The sequence below is a fragment of the Vulpes lagopus genome, chromosome 22 (genome assembly GCF_018345385.1).
Source record: "Vulpes lagopus strain Blue_001 chromosome 22, ASM1834538v1, whole genome shotgun sequence".
Taxonomy (NCBI): Eukaryota; Metazoa; Chordata; class Mammalia; order Carnivora; family Canidae; genus Vulpes; species Vulpes lagopus.
This window is the reverse complement of record NC_054845.1, coordinates 20,514,832-20,541,466: the sequence shown is the minus strand read 5'-3', so window position 1 is coordinate 20,541,466 and position 26,635 is coordinate 20,514,832. Positions and strand designations below refer to the sequence as shown.

Sequence of the window (26,635 nt, the reverse complement as noted above, 5' to 3'; positions counted from 1 at the left end):
GAGAAAACTGCAACACCGAGGCAAAGATGACGAGATCCTAATTTGGCATTTATTAGCAGGGGTGATAAAGAGAAATGATTGTTGGAGTGAAGTTACAGAGTTAGAAACCACAGGATTCAGAAACTGATTGGACGTGAGTGATGAGATATTATCCCCAAAGAAGCAATATTCTTTATTAAGTGCTTTTAGTGTATCAGGAACTCTAAAAAAGGACACATGTAACATACATCATCCTATTTCATCTTCTCAACAGCCTTGCAAGGATGTTCTTTTATCCTCCTTTTATAGATAATAAAACTGGAGTTCAGAGAGTTTAGGGCAACTTGTCCAAGGTCAGCCAGATTTTAAGTCTCATAGGTAAGGTTCAAACCCAGCTTTACCTAATTCAAGGTCATTGCTATTTGTCATTACTCTACGGCATCCAAAATCTAGAATGAGTCTCACGTTATGTGTTTAGCTGTATGATGGTAAACATGAGATGAGAAGCAGGTTTAGGGAGAAAATGGTTAAGTTTAATTTTAAACATATTCTGTTTTAAAAGCCTGGAGAATATCCCTGGTGAAGACGCCTAATGGATAGTTACATATGTAAGTCTAGAATTTACGGGAGATGTCTGGGAAGAGATAAAGATTTGTGAGGCATTAGCATTTAAATTGTTAAAGTCATGGGAATGGATGAGATTTCCCAGGGAGACTGCAACATGAGAAGAGAATCAAGTGGAGAGCTAAGAAACACTAAAATTAAAAAGGAGGTCAGAGAGAAGTATCAGTGAAGGGACAGAGAAGGAATGTTAATACAAGTTGAAGGGAGTAGTAGACGTGATAGCACACTGAAGCAGGGGAGAGGTGCATGAGAAGGGAGTGATCAAATATTATCAAAAGCAGTGGAGGAAGAGGACTGAGAAAAGTCCACTAGATTAAGACGATTGTGAAGGAGAAATACAAGCCAAAGCAGCCTGCAATTTAACTTTCAATTATAACACCCAGTATGGTCTATAGTCTGCAAATCTACAGCTGTGGGAAAGAAAAGTATCAGCCTTTTGAAGGTCAACTGCCAATGCATTTGAAAAGCCAGCATTCTCATTTTAGGGATTTCTCTATGGAAAAAGAAGAAATAGGACATTCAGAGCAGCATTGTTTATGAGAGAAACCTTACCGCAGGAGTTAAGAACACTCACTCTAGAGCCAGACAACCTGAGGTAAGATCTGCCACTCACTAGCTCTGGGACCACGGGGAATTTACTTAGCTATTCTGTGCCTCAGTTTCTTTATCTGTAAAATAGTCAAAGGATTGCCATTATCAGTAAGGTTGTTGCAGCCGAATTGGCTGTTATAAGAATTAAGTGAGTAAATATCATAAGGTGTTTATATTGTTTGTTAAACCAATACAGATAAAAATAACCAAAATACTCAATGGTAAGATTGATTTTAAAAAATGTTTATATCCACATCTTTTGATAACTACATAATTTTTCATGGTTGCAAGTTAACTATTTAACATTATGGAAAGCTATCAATGGATATTTAGAAAAAATTATAAACCAAATGTTTAAAATGATTTCATTTGTGAATAAATAATGTACATACGTATATATATGAAAAACATTTAGAAAATTAGATCAAAGTGCTTATGTGTGGGTAGTTGGAGTATGATTTTATTTTATTTTTTAATTTTTATTTATTTATGATAGTCACACAGAGAGAGAGAGACATAGGCAGAGACATAGGCAGAGGGAGAAGCAGGCTCCATGCACCGGGAGCCCGATGTGGGATTCGATCCCGGGACTTCAGGATCGCGCCCTGGGCCAAAGGCAGGCGCTAAACCACTGCGCCACCCAAGGATCCCTGGAGTATGATTTTAGATTTTAACTTCTACACATTTATAAATTGTATACATAAAAACATTTTTTAAGTTATTTATTTATTTATTTATTTGAGAGAGAGACAGACTCTAACACGGACTCCACATTGAGCTTAGGGCCGGAGGTAGGGCTCGATCCCACGGCCACGAGATCATGATGCAAGCCAAAAGCAAGAGTTGGACGCTTAACCGACTGAGCTACCCCAATACCTCTAAACCTTATTTTTATAAGAAGAAACAAATACAAGCATCCTGGAGGCCAAGATCTAGAATAGCAAGTTGTTACGATTCCTCAGCAAAACTTGCCTGTGAAGGGAAGTAGAGTAAGGGCCTGGTAGCTAGGGCATATTTATATAACCACTGGAGAACCAGTGTATGTAAAATACAGAGTCCTACCACCGGGAAGGTCTCCTATAAATAAGGGCTGCTGCTACCACCACCACCACCATCATCATCATCATCATCATCATCATCGTTAACATTTCTCCAAGCCTTAAACTTTCAGTACCAGTACAACTCTGAGTAGCCCAGGGCCAAAGGTAATAGAAGAAAAAATTTAAGTAGAGAATATTTTACTTTATTTTTTACAGAGAGGTTCAAAAGAGCAGGAGCGGGCGTGGGGGGGGGTGCAGAGAGAGAGAGAGAGGTACTAGACAATCTGGAAAGCAGCCAAGATAACTAAGAATACATTGTTTTAGGACCGCTCCTCTGACCTGTCATGTATACAAACTTGTTTTAATATCTAAGCATTCGGACTACAAATGTTCTGCTTTGTCTCTCGCACAGTAGAGACACAAGCCCCGACACACTTATGGATTATATCTATTCTGGGATGCTTTCCCCTGTGCCAATCACCTTACATATTCAATACATTCTATATGAACAATGAATGGCATGAGCAGTACAAACCCAGCAGCCTTAAAATAATTTCAGGTAGTTACTAAATAATTGTGAAGGTCTATTGTAAAAATAACAAAACTCATTTCACTTTGAATTTCTGACTTCTTAGTTCTATGATGGACTGAGATACTAAAAGTAATAGCAAATAAGATCCCAGGAATACGTGCAACCCTGGCTCTCATCCAAGAACACTGAGAACAAAACGTGGTGACCTTAGAACTCTGTCAATTTTAATAATTTTAAAAACCACTTCTGAACCAGTTATGTCATCAGATTAGAACACTATCAAAGTAGAAGCCCCTCTAATTGTAATCTGTCTTTAAAAAGGACTTGAAGTGAAATGAAAACACCATTTAAAAAAGAAATTCAGAGCATATTGTGCATATCTTCAGAATAAAGAGAAACACACCATTTAAAGAGGAATTAAATTCAGGTGTCATTTTCTTCAAATTTTGAGTCGGTGGCCTAACCGGTTAGCCACAGTTTTAAACTTTCAGACTATGATAATAAGCCTGTTCAGTTCACCTAAACTTTCTGGATATTTTTAAGTCTTCACATTTGAAAGGAACACAGCCATGTTATCTAAACAGACAAGTCTAACAATTTCAAAGTTCAGGTAGACGTAGAACACAGAAGAGGGACTTATCAGTACATTCGTGGTTTGCCACAACTCCATAGCTAAGCCCCTGACTTCCCTGTCTCCCTTCTTCAGCCCCGCCACCCCATCCTAGTCTATGGACAAACAAGCTCTCCCATCTACTTCTTATCAAGATGGAAACAAGGCCAGACCTGCTCTTCTAGATAAAATGCTTTGGCTTCTAACTGCCTGGCTGCTTATCTTTCATCTTGCAGTGTTAACCATAACCCCTTTCCTGACCTGCTCTACTTCTTGTTTTCAGATGAGCAGTAAGGACTGGGGGGAAAACGTGCTTAAATGGACAAGTTCACACTCTTACATCCCTCTCCTTTCCTTTTCAAGTCTCTTCAAAACCTCTTTGTGTTCAAATTCTTTTCTAAAATCATCAGAAATCACATTGCATGCACATTTATTTCTAAGTCTCTCCTTTTCAACTTGTACTCTTCCTACTCTACACAATGACTTGTTTTTTTTTTTTTTTTAATTGAACTTTACTGTTGATTTTTGAAGGAAGAGGGATTTGGTTTCCTGAGGAATAGTAGAGCTCCCCGCCTCCTTCCTCTTCTTTTTTCCCCCCATTTGCCGGCCCATGTCCTAATAAGCTGAATCATCTTGGCTAAGCTGTTTGATTTGGCTTACCTGAATTCTTGTGTTTTCATCCAAACAAAGCATTGCACTTTCCTGCTCTTTCTCGAACACATAAAAAGTTGGTGTAATACAGACCTGGAGTACTCAAGCAATGTTTGAGCAAGCTTGTTATGTGAGTTAACTGGGGCACTACCCGGCTCTTAGACCCTTATTCCTCTTAAATGAAGAAGATGAAACATAAGCTAGTTTCCTTCTAGTCATGAGAGTTCTAGGAAACTCACTATTCTCCTATATTTTGAAGCAACTACAAAGTTGCATTATGTGAGATTATATAGGGCCCCAGTGTTGTAAACACCATGTTCTAGTTATGACATCTTTACTCCCCCACACACTCATGTACTTGAACTTGTATGTCCTTGAAAACATGAAGTCTTTCAAAAAAAGAACTTGTGCTCCTTGGGGGGAAAAAAAATCATCCCACGTTTATCATGCGCTAGGCTTTTTTTTTTTTTTTTTCCCCTGCTTAGCTTTTACTTCTTAGCATTCGTAAATAAATTTACGTAACACATCAGAAAATTTTATCCTTAAGTGACCTGCTCTGATTCAGGTCTTCCATTTTATTTTTTTAGCCTACACAAGATTCAATCTGGAACTACACTGCTTCTTTTCATTTTTCATTTTCTTACTGCAAATTAGGAATCTAATTGATCCCTTGAAGTTGGTTGTCTAACTATGTTGGTATTATTACCACTGGGGAAATAGGAGCACTGAATTCAATTTTTAAATACATATTGTAACACTTACTATATATAAGGCATTTTGTTAGGGGCTAATTGGAAAAAGATAAACACCTGCCTTTAGAGAATAATTTTATGCCAGAATAATCAACTGTGATATTTTTCCCTAACTGTGGTACTTTCATAATATTAATAATTCCATTCAAGATACCACATTCTTGAAAACCAGCAGAAGATACATTTCCTAGTTCATGTCCCTCTGTATCCATAAACAAGGTTCTAATGCTTCTTTTATTTTCAAAACAATTGATCTTTAAATATTGTTTACCTTTAAAGGAGAATCAAACTTATTAGAAAATGTTTTCTTTCTTACCTCTTCTACAAAATAGAATAAGGAAGCAAACTTTTAAAGTTTGTTACAGTTATGATAAATGTTACTTTCCCATGACTTTCAATTAGGGCTGGGAAATCTGAAGAGTAATTGGGCATTTACCTAAGTTGATTTCAACTACATGTACTGAACTTTTCTTTGAAGAGGGGATCTTTAGTAACCTGTCACTTCTGAAAATTCTCCTTTAGTTACCTATAGTCAAAGGAATTTGTCCCCTTCACTATCAAACACTAGTCCAGCTGGTCCACTTATTGTCCTAGAGACTTTTCACTAGACCTCATTTTTGTTTTGTTGTTGTTTAACCTACAGTAAGTTCTTGTATGGCTATAGAACAAGGGACAAGTTTAAATAAAATTATTCACTGTCAGATGATTCTGTCTTCCAATTCACTAAAAACTCTAAAAGTACAGTTTAAATAGGGTAGCAGGGAGGTGCCTGGGTGGTGTAGTCAGTGAAGCATCTGACTCTTGGTTTCAGCTCAGGTCCTGATCTGGGGTCTTGGGATGGAGTCCCGCCTCCTAAGGCTTAAGATTTTTTTCTTTCTACCTTTTCCCTCAGCACCAACTCCCACCCTCTGCTTAGGCACAAATGCGCATTTTCTCTCTCTCCTCCCACCTTAAATAAATAAAGTAGTAGGACTGGGAACAAAATTTTGTTAGTTCCTGGATATCACAGTCTTTCTACAAAGTCTTTAAATAAATGTAACTTAAAATCCCCTTCTTAGAAAATACTTTTTAGAAAACTAGCCAGTTTCATAAGTAAAATGAGAGTTTAAAAAACCAAAACAAAACAGCTATACTGGAGCAAGTTAGAAGATGAGTTAGAAGGAAACAAAGCTAGAAAGGAAAACTTCTAGATGGGGTCTGGGGATAAATTTGCTTTAAGATATAAAAAAAACTGAGGAAATAGTTTAGGCAAGGAGACTCTGGAAGTGGGATGATCAGTTGGGCTTTCACTCAGCCACTTGGGCATGAGAAAGTGAGCATATGGATTAACAATGAGAATAGAGAAGAGAAACATACGCGAAAGGTACTCTGAGTGAAAAAAAAAAAAAAAACCCCGGCCAGTTTATGGTGATTTATTGGATAAGGGGAAGTAAGATGGGCTTATGTCAAAGATGAAGTTCAAGTCTGAGCAACAATGAGAAGAATGGTGGAAGTGACATAATGTAGCTGGGAATGGAAAAGGTAATAGGGAATGTCACAGAAGTACAAAAAGTTCAAATCTTGAAGAAATGGAATTTCCAAATATCTGTCTCTTGGCAGAGCTAGAGGCCTGGCACTCAAAGGAGAAGCTGGGGCTAGTGGTTCTCCTTTTTTATTAAGAGCCTTTAGCAAAAAAGTGTTTATGGAAATCATGAAAATGTATCTAGAACTAAAGCCAGTCATGTTTAGAGAGAAAAGCTCATGTGAATAGTAGTACTTACAGGAATAGGCACGGTTGGGGAATTTAAAAATGAAGAACAACAACAAAGTTGGAAGGCTAACACTGCCTAATGTCAAGATTTATTATAAAGCTACAGTAATGAAAACAGAGATGTTGGTATAGCAATAGACAACCTAATGGAATGAAATTAAAAAAATCCAAACACATATGAACAACTGACTTTTGACACAGTTTTCAAGGGCAATTCAATGGTGGAAGGCTAGTCTTTTCGACAAATTATGGTAAAACTACTAGATATCCAAATACCATAACGTGAAAATGGATTCATATTTCATAATATATACAGAAATTAATTTAAAATAGATCGCAGCCTAAATGTAAGACTTAAAACTAAATTTCTAAAGTGAAATGTAAAATTTTTGTGATCTTGGGTAAGGCAAAGATTTCTTAGATATGACCACAAAAACAAAGATAAAATTGTTGGATTTTGTCAAAATTTTAAACTTTTTGAAAGATACTGTTAAAAAGAAAGTCATAGACTGGATGAAAAAATACTTGAAAATCATATCTGCTAAAGGACCTGTACCCAAAATAAATAAAGAATTCTCAAAGTCAACAAAAGAAACATCCAATTTAAAAATTGGCAAAAAAGATGGAAGACACTTCACCAAAGAAAATATACAGATGGGAAACACATTTTTAAAATGTTCAGTATCATTAGATATTAGATAAATACAAATTAAAGCCATAATAAGAAAAAGTTACACATCTATTAGAATAAGTAAAATTAAAATACTGAACATACCAAGCGTTAGGAAGGATTTGGAAGAACTGAAAGTCTCATACATGTTGGTGAGAATGTAAAGTGTACAGCGTCTTGGAAATCAGTTTACCAGTTTTTTAAAATGCTAAATATACTACTGTGTGATTTATGCATTTTACTCTTAGATATTTATCCCATAGAAATGAAAGCATATGTTCCGAAGAAAAGCTATATACAAATGTTCATAGAAACTTTATATGCAATAGCCAAAAACTGGAAATAATCCAAATGTCTATCAAAGAGTAAATAGAACTGAAATGAGTAGACAAATTCTAGTGTATTTATACAATGAATTCAAACTTGACAATAAAAAGAAATAAACTATTGATATGTGTAATAGCAGTTCAGAGTCACTGTGCAAAGTGAAAAAAGCCAGACCAAGAAACAATGAATACTCAGTCGTTTGATTTATAAAAATTCTAGAAAATGAAAACTAATCGATAGTGGCAGAAACCAGATTAGTGGTTGCTTGGGGATGAAGTGGGAGGCAGTTGGAGAGGGAGGAAAGTGTGATTACAAAGGGTCATGAGGAAGCATTTGGGGTGATGGTTTATTATCTTGATTGTAGTGATGGTTTCACGGTGTTTAGGAGTATCAAAACGTCAAGCTGTGTGCTTTAAATATGGTCCATTTATTATATGTCATTTACATCTCAAGAAAGCTGCCAAGTAAGATGAATAAATTCATTAAGTCACCATTACATAGAAGCCCTAAACCAGGAGAAAATAAATAAAAGTACAAAGGGAAAACTAGGAACAGAAGCTACTGAAAGTTGTAGGAAGAGACTAAGAATGAAGCCAATGTTTCAAGGAGTGAAGTAGGTAAAATAATATGGCACAGAGATACCCAGAGGGAAGCCTGTCCAATATATTTGGCAAAAAAAAAAAAACCAAAACAACAACAACAACAACAAAAAAAAAACACTGAACCTCCACGAAAAGGTAGTGGGGTGGGAGCCAGAATGTTGGAGGCTGCAGGGAAATTGTCTGAAACAAAGGTGAGGCAGCACATGGAATCCACTTGTTTCAAAAGATTGGCAATGAGAATGAGAGAAGTAAGATGGTAGCTAGAGGGGACAGGAGAACAAACTAAAGCTTTTTGGGTGAAGTTTGAAGGCAGAAAAAAATAAAAGTGGAATGAAGAAGAAACTGAAGATTCTAGAGATGAAGATAAAACATGTAGAAACAAGTTTCTTGAGGAATTTGGAAGTGATGGGATCTAAGGCCCAGGTGCCAGAATGAGCCCTGGAAAGGAGAAATCTGTAATTGTTAATTCCTAGACTGTCTCCCAAGACCATATGGGCTACAGAGTACCTAAGTGGGTTACTTCAAACTTTGAGAAAAGTTATTCTTTTGTCAGAAGTTTTTTTTAGAAAACTTGGATGACTAGACATTCTGACATTTCTTAAAACTGATCTTGATACAAGACGACATCATATTAATCATCACCTCTGACCCCCAAATTGTGACCTTTCCAGGCTGTAATCAGCTGACCACAGCCCATAGGTCGTTGTCCCAAATGACATAATAGCACTTCTGCTTCATTAACCTCAGTGTCTTGCTGCTTCAGGAAGGTTATTCTGAGTCAGATGCTTAAGATGGAACAAAGGGCAGGAGAAGAGTTGGGGGTAAACTGTGGATTGTGTGTACAAGATAATAGGGAAATCCTCGTAGAGAAAAAACAACTGGAACTGGAAGGCTGAAAGGCACTGCCAAGGTTTCCAGAATAGTAGAAAGGATATAAGCTTCAGAACTAGACAGACTTGGTCTATTCCAGGCTCTTCCTCCTGTCTATGCTGTGAGACTGGGGGTAAATGTGTCTACTTCCATTACTGTCTGTTGCTTCATGTATGAAGTGGGTATTTTGTTTACCTCACATCCTAGTTCAAAGAATTAAATCACTTGATGTTTTAAATATGTAGTAGAAAATAGGCAAACACTACAGGGTCACTATATTTCCTATTATTATATAGTAAGTGTTCTTAACCCATAAAAAAATGCCCCAAGCGGTCTTATTTTCATCATTTGTTTACCATGGATGGTTAATTAATGCCTGTTGGAACTGAAGTGACGATGTAGCAGTCCTCTCTGCACAAGAGTGGTAAACTGTCTAAAGGTAAAATAACACATCGGCATGCAAGGGTGAAGTAAAAATGCAAAAAACTGCCCTTTCTCCATGTCACCATGTTGCTTTCTTTCTTGGTACAAGCTGGGACTTAATACAACCATTCTCTTCCCCTTATCACAACTGAAGGCCTGCAATGAGGAGACAGTGACTTTGAGAGGTCTCATGAGTCTAGAAAACTGATCCCCACAGAGGAGTAGAATCCGTGAAGATCTTGATGTGTTGGAAGTCCATGGAATATGGCCCATGTTCCAACAGATGTGCAAACTTTTGAATTTCTGAGTACAGATCCTTATCCAGAAGTGATGCAAAGTAACTCAACTATCCACTGGGATGAAAGCAATATTTCTTTAAAGCAAGTTAATTCTTTAAATGCATACCACATCGTACCTTGAACCTACTCTAATTATAGTAGCAAGCCCACTGCTGAATTACAGCTTTTTGATAGAATTAAACTGTGCCTTTTTAGAACAACTTGTAGTGTATATCAGGCATTCTCTGGCAATTTAAAGGATCTAGAATTTGTTCACTCAATGTATTCTCCATTTATCAAGGCAAAAGAAACATTTTTTTTAAATGATAAATGCTTAGAACAAATGCATACACACTCAGTAACGAATCTTTACTGGAAGTGCAAATATGGGGAACTAACACATCATAACCTTAATCATTGGTGTTTAAGGGCAGGTCAGCTTGTCTCCAGTTTTAAGGCACAATCAGGAATTAGTTCAAGTATAAAAATGGAATGTGGTCTTGGTGATCAGGATACATTTGCTAAAATTAGCACACCCCTTGCCCATCTGATCCCGCTGGTGGCAGTTCCCTGCATACTGAGTCCTATGACTTAAGAGCTATAAAGGGTCTGGCATGAGCTTTTCCCTGCTCTATATCATGGCTGGAATTAGTTGATAACCCAATCCTGGGCTTTGGGTTTGGCTCTAAGCACCATTAAGTCAAGTCATATCACTGCTAGAAGATCTGCCACAATTTTTTTTTCCCCCAATTTGCTGGGTCTTTGGAAATCACATGATTGGATGGACTACCACTGAAGCACATATTTTGAGTTAAATCCTGCATGAGTCAAAACCTACAAAAACTGTCCTAACTTGAACTGAACTAATTGTGTAAAGTTAACATTGCAAAGGTAGTTTTACGAATTTGACACATTTAATGATATACATTACAGTGCTACATGGTCATTAGGCATAAATGGTAAATAAATGGTAAATAATTAATATATATGGCAGAAATTAGTAGTGTTTTACGCAGCCAAGTCAAGTTCAAATCCGTCTTTTTCTTCTTGCTTCGTTACTTTCCGATTTTCTATGAACATCATTGACAGCTTTTCTAACACCTTGCCTTAGGAATCTTAGAATATTATTGTGTTTTTTTCCAAATGCAGTGCAAATCATTCATTCATCAATGGTTTGCACTGTTCAACCAACATACACAGACTGCAGAGATGCTTATGATAAAGTTTTAAGGAGGCACTGAATAGCGTCACCTCTGGATCTATGCTCCATCCTCTGCAGCTCCGTGGCCTGGGTGGCTGAGGTGTGTGGATGCCATCAGTGAGCCTTCTCACTCTGACTTTTGGGCAAGCATAAGAGGGAGTGCTGGCGAGTGGTGGCAGGGGGGATCTCAAAGTGGAATGGTGCTGGAGACTCAGTGCCATGGATTTCAAAGGTTTCAGCTCTGTCCAGCTACTTCTTCACAAGCATCTTTTGTCTCCAGAATCCCTAGTAACTCTCTTTCTCCGCTGCCTCTGCAGACCTGAGTATTGTGCACAATCTGCTTTGATACTGGTGCACCACACTGGCCCTAAGGTTTCCTTCCACCCAGATCATAAAAGGGATGTTGTGCTGTTCTCAAGCTTTCCTAATTTGAATGTGCCATCTGTTTCCTGCTTGGACCCTGACTGATTGAAAAGGTAGGACTTTACCTGTAAGCATAAATTTTGTCATTGATAACAAAAAAATCAAGGTTCTCATAACAGGCCAGTATTTGATTTACTTCTGTTGTATTTTATCAGTCCTGGAATGTGGAATGTCGTAGGTACTGAATATCCACTTGTTGATTGATTAAATGAAGCTATGTAATGTAGAATATTTCCTGAATTATAGTTTCTAACCTCAGTATTATTCCGTAAGACCATTAATGATCAAACTACATGTTGTATATAGTGTAGATAAAAAATTATTTTGCCACATTTCCGGAGAGACCAATAAACAACAAGCTCTAGTTTGCAGTCATCCTTATGAATTTAGAAATAATGCGTACATTGGACTAAAACTTTGTTTTCCTTCCTCCCTTCTTTCCTTCCTTCCTTTCTTTTGTAGGCTCCATGTCCAGCATGGAGCCCAGTGCAGGGCTTGAACTTACAACTGTGAGAATAAGACCGTAGCTGAGATCAGGAGTCAGACACTTAGACTGAGACACCCAGGCACCCTAAAACCTTGTCTTCTAAGTTGAGTTTCTTATACTTTAAATTGCCAAAGTTTTACCTTTTCACTTACAGCATAACATTGATATAATTGCTTGGATCACCAAGGTAGCTTTTTCCTTGCACAAAATATATGCTTAATGAATTCAATTAACTGATTATTGAGTACCTTAAAATAAGATCGTTTGAGCAGTTGTGTGGAGAATGGATTGGACAGGAGAGATTGGAGGCAAGAAGATTAGTTAGGAATCTATTGCAATAGTCCGAGACAAGCTAAATATTTACTGAGCTTTGTTATGGCTTTGCTTTGGACATTTCAGTCCTGCTTAGTTTTGGGGTGGGGCTTATGGAGCAAAGCTGATATTTGAGTTGTTCTGGCAAATTCCTCTGAGTTTCAATGTTTGCATTTCTTTTTCTTTATTACCTTTCCTTTTCTTTGGTCAGCTAATTAAAAAAGAAAAAGTCACCTTCCAGAAACTTCAAGTTCCTTGTAATCTATTTGGGAAGCAAAACATTAACACAGGAAAAGTAATAACCCAATATTAATAAAACAGCAGAGTAGTTTTCAGAGTGTGGCTTGGAAATAATATGCAAGTGAAGGGAATGACAATAAATGTCAGAACTTTAATGAGAGTAAGAGGTGACTGTGGGCTGGGTATCTTGGGATATTTTCATGAAGATTTTGGTTTTGAATGATAGGCGGAGAGCTAGAGAGAGAAAAGACGACATTCGTGGAAAGCAAAATTCTCAGAAAGGCAGAATTGCAAGAGAACTCTTATTTTTCTTATCTTTCCTTTAATCCCTCTCCTCTTCAAAGTACAGATCTGAGTTATGAGAGGGTGGGGAAGTATTATCTCTGAATGGGGAAGGCTTTTCTACTTCCTTTTTTTCCCATTCCTCAAGGCTTAGCCAGGCCTGAAATGCTTGTCCAACATGTTGAGTTACTACAGCTTTTCAAGTCTGGCCTAAGTTCATGTTAAAGACCCACATAAACTTCAAACAAGAATGAAAACGTATTTTAATTCTAAAATTCACAGGGATGCTACTTCTTTCAGAAATATTGAAAATGGAAGATATCTTGCTATTCTTTATATTAGTCTAAAAGTCATGGAGGAAAATTAAAATGCCTCACTTTGAAGGAGAGTTAAAGAAGTTGTCATTTGTTGAGGGCAGATCAGTGACAAGTATGGGTTTGAGAGGTTTATGTGTATGAGTAGAATTCATTTATTCCTTGCAACAACTTTATGAAGTAGTAGTACAAAAGCACCCCAATTCTATAGACGTAAAACTATGGCAAAGAGAGGTAAAGTAACTTGCTTGATGCCCCACAACTGGAAAATACTGGAGCCAGTTATCCAACTGAAGGAGTCTGACTCCCAAGCTTTTGCCACTAACTGCCTTGAAAAGTTATGTAACTGAGCTGGTTCTTTGTGAAATCTGGGAGGTTGAATGAGATAATTTTGACATTTGCCCTCATGTTAAAAATTAAGTATTGGGCTCACGTCGTCAATTCCTAGTCTTCTCATATGACTCAAGTTTGAAACTCTCTGTCCTCACTTCCAAAGGAATTAATTCTCCCTTCATAGAAATTCTGACATTAATTGTTCTGAATGTCTTAAAGAGGATCAGATTCCAGGTCAGTGATGAACAACTCCTAACTCAGTTTTGTAATCTTCCTGACTTTTCCTTGTGATAGAGGACCTGTTTTCAGGATGCCATTAGAAAACCACCCTGCATTATGACAAATCTCAACATGTTAGTAATTAAGAAGTGGCTCCAGTTTTTTGCACTGACGTTAAATGGGTAATCTAAGTTGAGTGAGTCTACTTATTCTTACAAAAGACCAAATGAAGCTATACTCAATGTTGAATTTTTTTAAGTGGCTTATACATTTTTCCAAACCGCTCTAAATGAAAAGGAAAATGGTTCTCCCTTGCACTGGCTCATGACCTGTGCACTGCTACCCTTGTAGGACCAATGCATATTCCACATATGCATTGGTCCCCAGCTGCTTCTGTATCTGAAGGACGATGGGCACTGACAGAGAGAAGAGGGGAGCCCTGTTTTAAAGCAGAATAAACTCCTGCTTGTTCACCAGGAGTTCTGTGTCCCAGTTTTGACTAGAAAAATATCAAGCTACCCTTAAGTCCCATTAGTATCTATACCTCCTGGAAACGGGTGTGCAACAGCCTCTGCATTACCCCCAGTGTGAAAAAGAGCATGGTGATGAGCACAGAATCCTGCCACTTCGTCCATCATAAATGTAAAGAAGGAAGTTTATTCTCAGACCCTATCTCTTAAGTAAAACATAGTATAATAACTGAAATGTCCTAGGGACAAAGCTTGATGTTCCAGAGTTGGATGCAAGTGTTTAAATGCAAAACCTTAGAAGAAAGTAGCACAGGGACAGGAGCACAGCTCACAGAAAAGTGTAAGGGAGAGAAGAAGGGACAGAGACTTTTTAGTTGAGGATCCCAGAAAGAGAAAAGGATAAAACTGGGGATGAGATTTAAAGACAAAGGTTGTGTCCTTAATTATTTTTGTTTACTGAACTAAAAAGATTCCACAAATTTAGTATTTTTGGTCTTAAATAATAAGAGGAGTCACTGATGGAATCCCTAAGAAGCCCAGGGATTATTCTTCACTGCAGAGTCCAGGTTCCCAACAATAAATATGAAGCACCTAAATTTGGAGAAAAGGTCTCAATATGTTCTCCATTTTATGATATACAATAAGTCCTACAACAGTCTACTGGCAAGAACCCTTGAGATGGGGGTGCTTGGAGAACAGGAGGCTCTACCTTCAGGATTTAGCCCCTCAGTATGTTCAAGCAACAGTGCTGACATTATAACCTAGCAGCCTCCAAATATTCTAAACCGCTTCCATCCCCTTTATACTTTCAGGTATATGATTTAGCCTTTAGTATTTAAAAGCATTTAAAGGTGGTTCTTTTCCATTATGTCAGCTCTGAAAAAAATATTTTTGCCCTCCTTCACCTCCAGTTTAGTTAAATATCAATTTAGATGTACACTCTTTACCACTGGACGGTGCCTGTGGCTCTGCTGGCAGAGGAGCTGCTTGCAGTTGTATTTTGGAAGGTGGCAGGGTACTTCAGCCAGTTTGAAAAACTGACAGTTGTTAGTCTAGAGACTTCTAGGCCATGGATGAATACATTTGGCAGCAATTTTTGACCTTGACCAAAAGGCCAAGAAGCACAGTAGGAATATATTGGTAAAATGTAAATTAGTGCTTAATGCTCTTGGAGGAGAGTAGTTTCATCTCTGATGAAGGGGAAACAAACAAAGCAGTATTTAAATTTATTTCATTCAAGGTTGCCACTGGAGGAGAATTCAAGTTCCAACCCAACTCATCAATGAGGATGGATTTAGTTCTCATACCCATATATACTGTTCTAAGTATTTTAAATTGCAGCTAAATAAATAAACAAACAAATAAATTGCAGCCAGACTACCAGCGACCTCTAAGGAATTAAACCAGAAATAAAAAATACTTCTGTGCCCACCCTGCAGATGTGGTCTTTCAGCTAATGTTACACGATGAGTATCTTTCTGTTCATCCATTAGCATACACTAAAGTTCCACTGTGGTCTTCCCTCCAGGAGCTTACTTTCTAGGGATAAAATATAAATAGAGGTCATAGTTGCTTATTTGGCTTTTTTGTTGTTGTCGTCTCTTCAAAGAGAGGACATGTGTTTCTAGTTTTCTAAATTGCTAATAGTTCCATCTTGGTGAAAATTCTGCATATTATTCCCCAAACAGACCCAAATGGATAACTGAAGAAGAGTTTCCAGTTCAGGGGAAAGAACTTGTTTGCAGTGTATATATCACTGGAGAGTCCATCCTGTGTCCTCAGTTAAGACCAGAAAGATGCAGAGTCTAACATACCACCTTTCCCAGTAGTAATGTCAAGCACAAAGAAATTGAGTTAAACTTAAGCATCACATGGATTAGGACAAATACATGTGTGAGGAGTCTAAGGGCAATTCTGTCTTCTACAGAGAAGACATGTTTTTACCCTAACGTTGAAGTTAGTTTTAGTCAGTCTGCATGGGGTGGTACTGACGTGAATCAACTTTTTCTGAATTTTGAATGATGAGGAAAATGAACGAGTTGGGTGGAGCTCAGATAGGAACAGAAAATACATAGCAGGTGTAAGCATGACTTAGACGGGCATCAGTTAATATGAGCTTTAAGGGAGGAGGGGACATATTTGCAACAATTTGTCAACAATTTGCAAATAATGCAGAACAAAAGGTATATTATAGGTGTACAAATAAGCTGCGTAGAATTAACATTTTTTGTGTTAAGAGAAAAAGAAAGCAGAACTGCTTAATTTCCTGAGACTTCTCAGTTCTTTCTCATCTCTAGAGTAGTTGTCTGTCCACCCCAGAATTCTGTATACGAAGCGTGGAGTGTGGGCTTTCTGCTTTGCAGAATCCTGTACTGGGCTTTCTTCTTGACATAGTATTTTGACTCACTATGTGAATTCTGACTAATTGCTAGTATCTCCAGGCCACTGGTTTCCCCCAGCAGCATGGCAAAAGCTCACACACAAAAAAATGTTCATGTATGAAAATCTGCGTGAAAGATAGTTCTGAAACGTATTTATGAATTATCAGAATTCTCTATATTAAGAAATGCATTTAGAAGTTCCAGTTTTCACATGGACTTAAAGTCTCTTCATGGCCCTCCTCTGGCCTTTGTCTCCTGCTCTTCTTCCTGGGGGTTAAATTTATGATAATTACATGGAGTGTTGCATTCAGAATTTGAATAGATTTCTGCAAACTCTCCACTGGTTCCTACAGGATAAGCTCATGCTCACATTAACACTATGATGTTTTCACTGATCTGTTTGGTGATTCCAGATTTATTACCCTAATTACGAGCTAATGAGCACAGAGTTTTGCAGGGAAATTTGCATGACTTGCTTAAGTAGGACAAATTATCAGCTTATCCAAGATAAAACATCTCTTGTATTTTGAGACCCTTTAAACTCACTAATAGAGATGCTTATCCTCTAGCCAAGTTAAATCAGCTTCAGAGAAAGACACTGACTGCTACCTTGAAAACAATGGACTTCTTCTGCAGTTTTAAGGAGTTTGCTTGGCAGAGTCCAAAAGCCTTTGGAAACCCTTTCAATTAGTGTTCTCTCTTAGTCACTTCTACACACGTTTCCTAATTTCTAAGTCAGAGTAACATGAAGGAAGCTACTGACAAGTCTACTTCCAACCAAAACAGGAGTTTGGGAATAATTTAATGTAAAGAAAATACAGCACACATGCAGACCTTGAAAGATCTGCATTAGATATTAAGCTTCCTTTCTCTTAAAAAAAAAAAAAAAACAAAAACAAAATAAAGTGCAAATTACCACATGTTAATGTGTTCTTCTTTTGGAACCAGAAAAACAGAGCTGCATTTCATTTGTATTTTCTCACACAGAAAAATAACTTTGGGATTTGTATTTTCTCACACAGAAAAATAACTTTGGGATTTGTATTTTCTCACACAGAAAAATAACTTTGGGATTTGTTTAGGAGTTAGATGGTTATTTTAATAAATAAGTTAAAGGCCTTATTTTTAACACCTCCTTCTTTTTTTTCCCCAAGGGTATCTTTCTAGTATTAACTGTTATTTTGAGGATTCTCTGTGAAATGATACAAAGTGTAATAGAAGGGGACCACCACAGTGTTCCTAAGAGATTAAGTAGAAAAGGTGAGTAAGCAAATTAGTCAGCTAAATTAACTAGTTGTTTTAGAAGACATGAGATCTTTAGTGCCATCGCGTTATGCCTCATTAAATCCATTACTTGCTTGACATTGTCATTATTCTACCCACTTCTTTCTGTGCAGTTTTACCGTGTCAGCTTTCATTTTCCCTGTACTTATTTTTTTCCAGCTTAAAGCTATTATATCACCTTCTAGAAGCATTGATTTTTAGTCAGGTGTCACAGATTTCCCACTCATCATTTCCTTGCAAGCATAACATTGACTGTTGCTGCTCCTGCTGCACCCTTTCATTATTTCAGAATTAATCACTTATTCTTATTGGCCAGTTCTAGCATATTCCTTCCATTAAACTCAATGTTTAATTTTTAAATGTTTTAATTGGCAAACACTGAAATAACTTCCCATCAGTGTGCATTGGCAAAAATAAACCATTAAGAAGGCAAGGAAGAGGTAAAGGATACAAGCATTTGTTTTTTAAACAATCAGACATTTGTAGAACTTCTGTTACTGGTCTGGAATTGTAATAGATGATATTGGAGGGGTGACAAAAATATAAGATGTCACCACCCCTAACACTTCAAGTACTTAAAATCTTGCTATGGAAAATAATTTTGAAAGGAGATTTAGAACCTCAACTATAAAGTTCATTGTCTTTATGTTTAGCTTAGTTTTAACTTACCTGGGTTACTTTAAAATTTAGAAAAATTTAGTAACTTAGTAACTGGTGAAGGAGGGTTTTTGTTTGTTTGAACAATTTAAGTAGCAATAATTTTCCAAACTTAAACAAGGAATTGACATTTTAGAAACAAATCAAAAGCGTGGCCAATTGAAATTTTAGTATAACTCTCACTAGAGGAGCTTATATGCCCATACAGCATCTCTCTTAAAAATTGGTAAGATAAAAAAAAATTGGTAGTGCAGTAGTGTAAGTTGACATATATATTTTTAGTAATCTCTACACTCAACGTGGGGCTCATACTTATAGCCCTTGGATCAAGAGTCACATGCTCTTCTCATTGAGCCAGCCAGGTGCCCTTGCCTCACTAATTTTTTAGGTTATTATTTTTTTATGAACAAGCTATTTATTTCCTCTATAGAAATAAAAACTAAGATGACCTTTGGAAAATTCCTAGAAAAATAACTCTTTTACAATAGTATCTGTCTTAACTGGCATTATGGTCATTGCTTTTTAAGAAAGAGTAGTATAAATTCACATGACACAGCCACACAAAAGTCATGGCATACACTGGCAATATTTCTAAGAAGGACATAGGAGATATTATAAATATAGCCACCTCATTTTATCACATGTTATACGCCTCCAGGTTGAAAGTGATAAAAATGGTAATTTTAGGGAAAAAGAACAGAGGTAAGGGTCAGGATTGTATCATAATCCATCACAACTCAAATATTTTAAAGCTTCTTTTTGACATATGTGATAAAGAATACTTTAAAAAAAAGAATACTTTTGAAAGCATATAATATGTATTAAAAATACTGTAAGAGAAAATGTTATTTCTCTAAAGCATCAGTGAGGGGGGTAAGATTACAAATGCTGATCAAACCAACCCAAAAGATTATGAAACTGCATGATCTTCACTTGTCAAATCACTTGTCTCTCTTTTTAAAATAATTTCTTCTTTTCAGGGTCATTGCCAAATTTTGGTTGAAGTCCACCCTGCTTCCACTTCTCAAAAGGCAGGAAGCCTTACCGGAAAGAACGTGAAGGTGATAAGAGTTGTAGTCTGAATACAAATTCTGTATTACTCTCCTTGGGCAGGTAGCAAGCTCATTTCCCACAGTAAAATGTGAATAATTCTAAAGGCCAAATTACCCATATCCTAGGAATGTTGTTAAAATAAAACAAGGTAATGGATTTGAAAGTACACCGAGGGAAAACATTTCATCTAAATGCCAACTGATATTCTATTCTCTCCACAATTTGTGAACTTCTGCTTCCCTGCATTTCCAAATCATGAATTATATGCTTACATATGGTATATTTAAGCTCAATTAAACTTGAAGGCACTATGGGAAATATCATTGAAAAGGTAATAAGATGCTTTATAGTAAAGAAAAACTTAAAGGACTTTTCATCCAACTGCTAAGCATTAATAATGCTTGATCAGATTTTTCAGAAATTTTCTGGAGAGCCATTTTCCTGTTTCAGATACCATTTGTAGTCTTGCGTATTCTCAACTTCGGGTTTTATTTTTGTCTGCATTATATTGGTTGCAGAAATATGCCCTGAAATTCTCAACAGTATATCATTTGATGTTTCCAGAAATAACTACAAAGTTTCCATATGTTTTTTTTCCCCACTGATTGTAATACATAATATAGAATATTTCTGTAAACACCTATTTCTCTGCAGCCCTCCTTTCAGGGAACTTCCAGCTTACACACTTATTACCGTCTTATGGATTCTGTTATTTAAATGACAGGCAGTGTATAAAACCTGCTCTACAGGGGCGCCTGGGTGCCTCAGGCGGTTAGGCATCTGCCTTCAGCGCTGGTTGTGATCCCAGGACCCTGGGTCCAGCCCCACAGTTGGGCTCTCAGCTCAGCGGGGGTACCTGCTTCTCCCATCTCCCTCTGTCTGCCTCTCTGCCTGCTTGTGCTCTCTCTTCCTCATTCTCTGTCAAATAAATAAATAAAAGCTTTAAAAGCAAAATGATACAAAACCCTGCTCTACAAATAGTAAAATACCAGAACACCACATACATAGAGACTAGGTTTTTTCTTATCCTTTTTTAAAATAATTTCACTTAGCAATCTTAGAAATTCTAATTCAGTTTGCTCTATCACTGAAGACAGAATGTAATATTGGGCAGAAATTGATATATTCTTTTTTTCTTTTTTTTTTTCAGCTACAATACCTGACAGTGTTTGGCAAATGTAGCTCAAATTTAATTTGAAAAATAGCAAACATTTCTTACTCACTTAGCACAACTTGGAATTACTGTCTTATCTAATTCTAGATGCTGCATAAACAGATCCCACGTAAAGGGCTAGAAAAAAGGGTAATTAGTACACTGGCATTTCTCTTCTGGGGTAACAATCTTTAATCTTAATGCAAAGCATCTTAAAGAAAATGCATTTTCGAGTTTTCAATTTGATGCACCTTTGGGAATGTGCATAGTGACCTACACACTTAATATGTGTTTGTGGACTCGAAATTCCTTTATAACTAGTGAATCTTCCATTCAAGATATCTTAAGATAAAGACCTAGTTTTTCCAGTTACGTACAGAAATATGAGTCTTAAGATTATCTTACATCTATGCTAAAATTGCTCAAGATTCCTAATCGTCCACAATATTTGCTTATCACCCCCATGGAAATAGTATTAGATAAAAATTGCAGTAATGTCTTAGAACTGTAGCAAATGATTCAAAATACGAGCTTTTCTGTTCTAATATTTCTTCTAAAATCCAACCGTGTATGTTTACTAGAACTTTATTTCTTCTAAAATCCAACCGTGTATGTTGTAACTAGAACTTTCTAGTTACAACAGTATGAGGCTCTTCTTTTGTTAAGTCCTTTCTTTTTTTGTTGTTATTCAATAACATTGCTAGTCAGATATCTACTTATAGAGCTTAATGATGAACTTGTACAAAAAAAAATCCCTAGATTTCATAATTTTTCTTAAGACCTCCATCCTCATGTCCCTGCCATTTCACACTGGGTTTTGTCCTAAATCATTCCTTCAATAAGTGGATGAATATTATATATATAATATGCAGTATTTATTCAAAACAGAAAGGAATGAACTAGAATATCTATATAGGAACAATAACAACTAAATATATAGGAAGATATATGTAAAGCCCCTTGCCTGGTACCCAACACTGAAGATGCCTAATCATTATTCTGTAGTCTCCCTCCTCATCTGTTATAGTTTTTAATAATAAGAGGCATTGCAAGAAATTGAAGTTCCTCTTGAATCAGAAAAAAATAGGATATATTCCATATCATTATTTTGTTTGTCATACTTTACTTTTCAAAAATCAGAATAAAATCTGTTCCCAAATGTGTAGGGGAGAAGAAGAAAAAGAAGGGAAGAATGCTTCATTTAGTTAACTGTAGACAGAGCCAGCCTTTGACCCCTAGCAGCAGTCTTTCCTGGTCCCAGAATATTCAGAGATGTCAGGTTTCAGTAAATTCCATTCCCTCATAACATCAGAATTATTGTATGTACTATATTTTGTTATTTTATACCGATTTGGGGCTTACCTACTGTTTTTTTTTTTTTTTCACCATTCATATTCAAGATCCTCTTCTCTGTAGATATGTTCATCTAAATGCTACTAACTGGTTTCCATTGCTGGAATCCTGTAATTCTCTGAAAATCCTTCAAGTACCTGAATTGGATTTTCAGATCATCTATCAACATTCCTATTGCCATACCTAGCAACTGCTCTATTTCTCCCTGTTTCTCCTTTAGCCACATCCTCAACTATATGCATTTCTAAACTTCCTTCAATAGTCAGCTCAAAAACCACTAAGCTTTTCTCATCTTAGTAAAGGCAAATGGAGCCTCTGGGCCATTTTCAGAGATAACATTGCTCACTTGGTTGCAATTAAACCAATGCACCTTTTTACCCTACCTAAATGGAGCTGAGATAGGCTACAAACATGTGAATATAATCACACGTATTTAATTTGACTTTTATCAGGTTATCTCAAACATACAGACTTCCCCATAATACATATGCTTTAGGCTTCTCCCCACAGCTCAAATGCATGGCTATAAGCAATAAACACTTAGACATGTTGTATGTGGGTCATAAATATTACCTATGTTGACCTATGACCAGGTACATAGATCCATAGTCAAGATGGCAAACACTGACCTTCTTCTATTGGTCTACAACTCTCTGATCATCACCACAACTTGCATTAATTTGGTCTCCTATCTTTTGAACAGACTGGTATGGGTTACCAAATGTAGAGAATATGATACTCCGCATTATCGTGTGTACTATATTTTGTTATCCTATGTTGTAGTAGGGGCATTTCTCATCTGGGTTCTGATTATCTTTGGCAAGTGGGGCACTGAAATACAATCCTTGGGAGAATTGCTTTTTATGGTTTTGGCGGGGGGAGGTTATCCTTTTTGTTGCTATTTCTGTACTACGTGGTAGCATTATAGCTTGTAATATTTGGTTTACTTTCTTCATAGCCTTCTTAATCTTTGGTAATAAAGTCAGATCTGCTTGATCACCAGCTTATTAGTATAGTCAAAGGCATCTTGGCACCAGAGACCAACTTAGGATAAAATTATAAGTCTAAAGTCTTATTAGAAGATATCAACTCAATTCATAGAGAGGCATGTTAGTCACAAGCCACTAATAGAGATGACATCTTGTTACCAGTTTGTCTTTGCACACAAGGCAGTCTCTATATCCGTTGCACACCACAAGAGAAGTGCTTTGAATTCCTGGTTAATTTGTCTAGGTGAGAAGTAATTTGAAATAAGGCAACCTCAAGTGTTCAAATAAACCAACCAAGATGACTGTAGAATTGGGAAATAGACTGCAAAAATGGAGTAATTTTAATGGCATGAAATCCTTGGATAAGATCAAAGAAAGTTCCCTTTTCAGTTGATATCGCTTCTGGGGTGGGAAATGGCACCTTGCTGTGGCCAGTATTTAGTCTGTGCAAGCTTAAGACAATTCTTATCTCTGGTTCCTCAGCGTGAAAGCCTTTGAAACAGACTTGGGTTACCCAAGAGAGTGCTGGAACAGAGCAGATGGCAGAGAATAGTGGCAGCCTGGCAGTTGGATAGCTCTAATTAGGAGTATTTCAAGATTATGTATAGATGGCATTAGTCTATAGTAGGAAAGGTGGTTGCAGTTCATGCTTCGGAATTGCAAAATTATTTCTAATATTCTTTAATTATGAAGCCAGAGAATGGTTTATTATTTTTTTAATTTATTTATTCATGAGAGACACACAGAGAGAGGCAGAGACACACGCAGAGGGAGAAGCAGGCTCCCTGTGGGGAACCCCGATGTGGGACTCCATCCTGGGACTCCAGGATCACGACCTGAGCCCAAGGCAGATGCTCAACCACTGAGCCACCTGGGTGCCCCAGTTTATTATTCTTTGATATAAAATGGGTCCCGATGATTTAGCAAAGTCTCCCTCTCGCCAAATGTAATTCAGAGGTTCACGAATACAAACTTTTTCATTCATTCAGCCAATCATAGTTCCTAAAAATGTAATTCCCTTACTTTGCAGATTTTACATGCAGTGTCCTAACTACAAAAACAAACAAACAAACAAAAAAACAACAAAAACAAAACAAAACCACTCTCCTCCTTGTCTCCATCATAGGTCCATTTTATGCTTTGCAAACTTTCCATATAATTCCAAAATTTTCTTTCCTATTCTTATGTATTTATTCTTTAAAAATAGACACTGAGCAAACAAATACACACTGATGGCAACTAAGTACCTCTCGCCTGTAAAGATAAAGAACTATATGCAAGAAATTGGAGACACAGAGCTTTAATGAGAGAAGATAATGTCTTCCTAAAAAAAAAAAATAGAAAAAAAGACAATGTGATGTTCATCAAAAATCCACACAATATTAACAAATAATATGGGTGATGTCCATGTCATGGACTTCGATTTCATAAAAGCCTAATGTGTCTTACTTAGATTTCAGAGCTAAAAACGACCTTGGATATTGAGTAGACCCATTTTTTTAAATATTTTATTTATTCATGAGAGACAGAGAGAGAGAGAGGCAGAGACACCGGCAGTGAGAGAAGCAGGCTCCATGCAGGGAGCCTGATGTTGGGACTAGATCCTAGGATCACATCCTGGATCAAAGGCAGGCGCTAAACTGCTGAGCCACCCAGGGATCCCCTCCATTTCTTGACTTTACAAATGAGAGAACTGAGGCTTAGAAATGCCAAGGGATAATCCCCAGGCTACCCAGCTAGTGAGATTTGCCTCCTTATTCTGCTCTCACTTTAGTTTTCTTTCTAAACAACCACAGTATCTTCCGTAGAATAGTGAAAGACTGCAAAGAAATAGTTGTGCTGCAAAGCTATACATATAAGCTGGTCATTTAGGAATGAAAAAGACAAGGATAGGGGCAGCCAGGATGGCTCAGCTGTCTAGTGCCACCTCCAGCCCAGGACCTGATCCTGGAGACCCAGGATCGAGTCCCGCGTCAGGCTCCCTGAATGAGCCTGCTTCTCCCTCTGCCTGTGTCTCTGCCTCCTCTCTCTGTCTCTCATGAATAAATAAATAAAAATCTTAAAAAAAAAAAAAACAAAAGAAAAAGACAAGGATAAAAACAGTAAAATAGAAATTTAGAGGATGTGGATCAGATTTAATAATTTGACCTACATTCTTATTATACCAATCATTTCACTTTTTAAAAGATTATTGTAGAATGTTTTAAAATAAGCAAAACAGACCCATTGTTCTGATTGACCACAATCCTATACAATCAGTTAAAACTCCCTAGGAATGCAGTAGAGAGGCTATGTAGCCAGTTTTCCAATATGATATATATATATTTTTTACATACGATTGCCCCCAAATGATTATTTTTTACTGCTTATAACCTACTTTAATTCTAGGCCATTTGAAACTTAGGGCTTCATTCTTTACTTTGTAAAGATAATTCCACTGTCATCTGTTTTGGGAATCAAGATGGGATACTTCGGAAACGGATGTGTCTCACAGAAAAACTTTTTCACAGCATCTGATAAGGAGGCCACCAATCGCTTTCTTAAGACGTGAAGTAGCTTGGAATCTCTCAATATCACTTAACCGTTGACAGATAACCAGGGTAAGGAACACTGACACATTCCTTATTAACCAACCAGGGCCATGTGGTAATCGGGCTATCATCTGGAAGGGATAGGCATCGAGGATGCCTGAAATGCATAGTCAGGCTTGCTTGCCTGAACAAAACCCCAGGGGAAGAAAATGTGTAGTACAGTTCCTTGGATGCCTGTAAGAAGTTATTAGCCAGCTGAGCAGAGTAAGTGACATTTGTTTGAGGCAGGGTATGGGCACAGTACCCCAGGCAGTCTGGCTTTCATCTCCTCTAGTACTTGATAAATTCAGCCATCATTTCTCACTACTCCCTTTCAGATCTGAAGCAGTCATCTTGGGATAAAATGATTTATTATAAATTTTACATAGTGTTACTTAAAGAGCTTTCCAAAGGAAACCGATCCTCCAGGAAAACTTGGCTAGGTGAAAGGAGGATAACAGCACCAACTCTGCCCTGGCCTGATTGACCTCAACCAGTTGTGGCTTATTTGTGTTTTTGAGACCTTCCTTTGTCCTTTTACATGAGCCCTAATCAAGCTGCAATCTCTTTAGGCAGGACAGAGAGGACACATGGGGAGGCATTTTCCTTACTAAGCTGAGGAAGCTCTGAGGCCAACAAGGAAGAGGCATTCAGCCACCTTCTTTATCCAGAGCTCCTAGTCTCCTATGTAGGGGAAGGTCAGGGTTTCCTCATCCCTGAGAAACTGTGGTAAGGAGAGCGCCCTGTTCCCAAATGGCTCTGGTTTTTAAATCGCTTGGTTTCTCCCACATCTGGCTGCTTATTCAGGTCAAAATTAGGGAATCAATTGTAAGGAATCATCTAGTGCAACAGAGTCCAGAGGAGGAATGATACATGCATACACCAACAAGTGAGGGCTGTTTGGTCCCTCGGGGTCAGTCAGCCTTTTGATTTCCTTTGTGCTTTACTCAGGAACATAAGTAGGGCATGTGACTAGGACAAGGAGGTTACCGTTTGAAGGTGGTAATGGAATGGGTTACATTTGTTCCATTTCCTATGCTCTTTACATTCATGAGATGATTATCATGCAAACGGATTTGTGCTGTTCCATTTCCTGTTCTTGTTACAACCTTTATCACGACAAGAAGGTACGAGGTCTTCACGCCCGGTGTTATATTTAACTGTTTTCAATAACTGCTGTGTAGTGTGACTTTTCTTCCCACATCATATCTTCTG

The 26,635-nt window shown here is 37.3% G+C and overlaps 1 long non-coding RNA gene across 1 annotated transcript in view; it reads left to right on the top strand.

Moving 5' to 3' along the window:
* The first annotated feature begins 842 nt into the window (after positions 1-842).
* Positions 843-26,635, top strand: part of LOC121480763 — a 41,337-nt gene continuing 15,544 nt past the window's right edge. The window contains exons 1-4 of the long non-coding RNA XR_005985099.1: positions 843-1,198; positions 11,218-11,376; positions 17,516-17,621; positions 19,283-19,363. This is a non-coding gene — a long non-coding RNA (uncharacterized LOC121480763). The remainder of the gene's footprint in view (positions 1,199-11,217; positions 11,377-17,515; positions 17,622-19,282; positions 19,364-26,635) is intronic.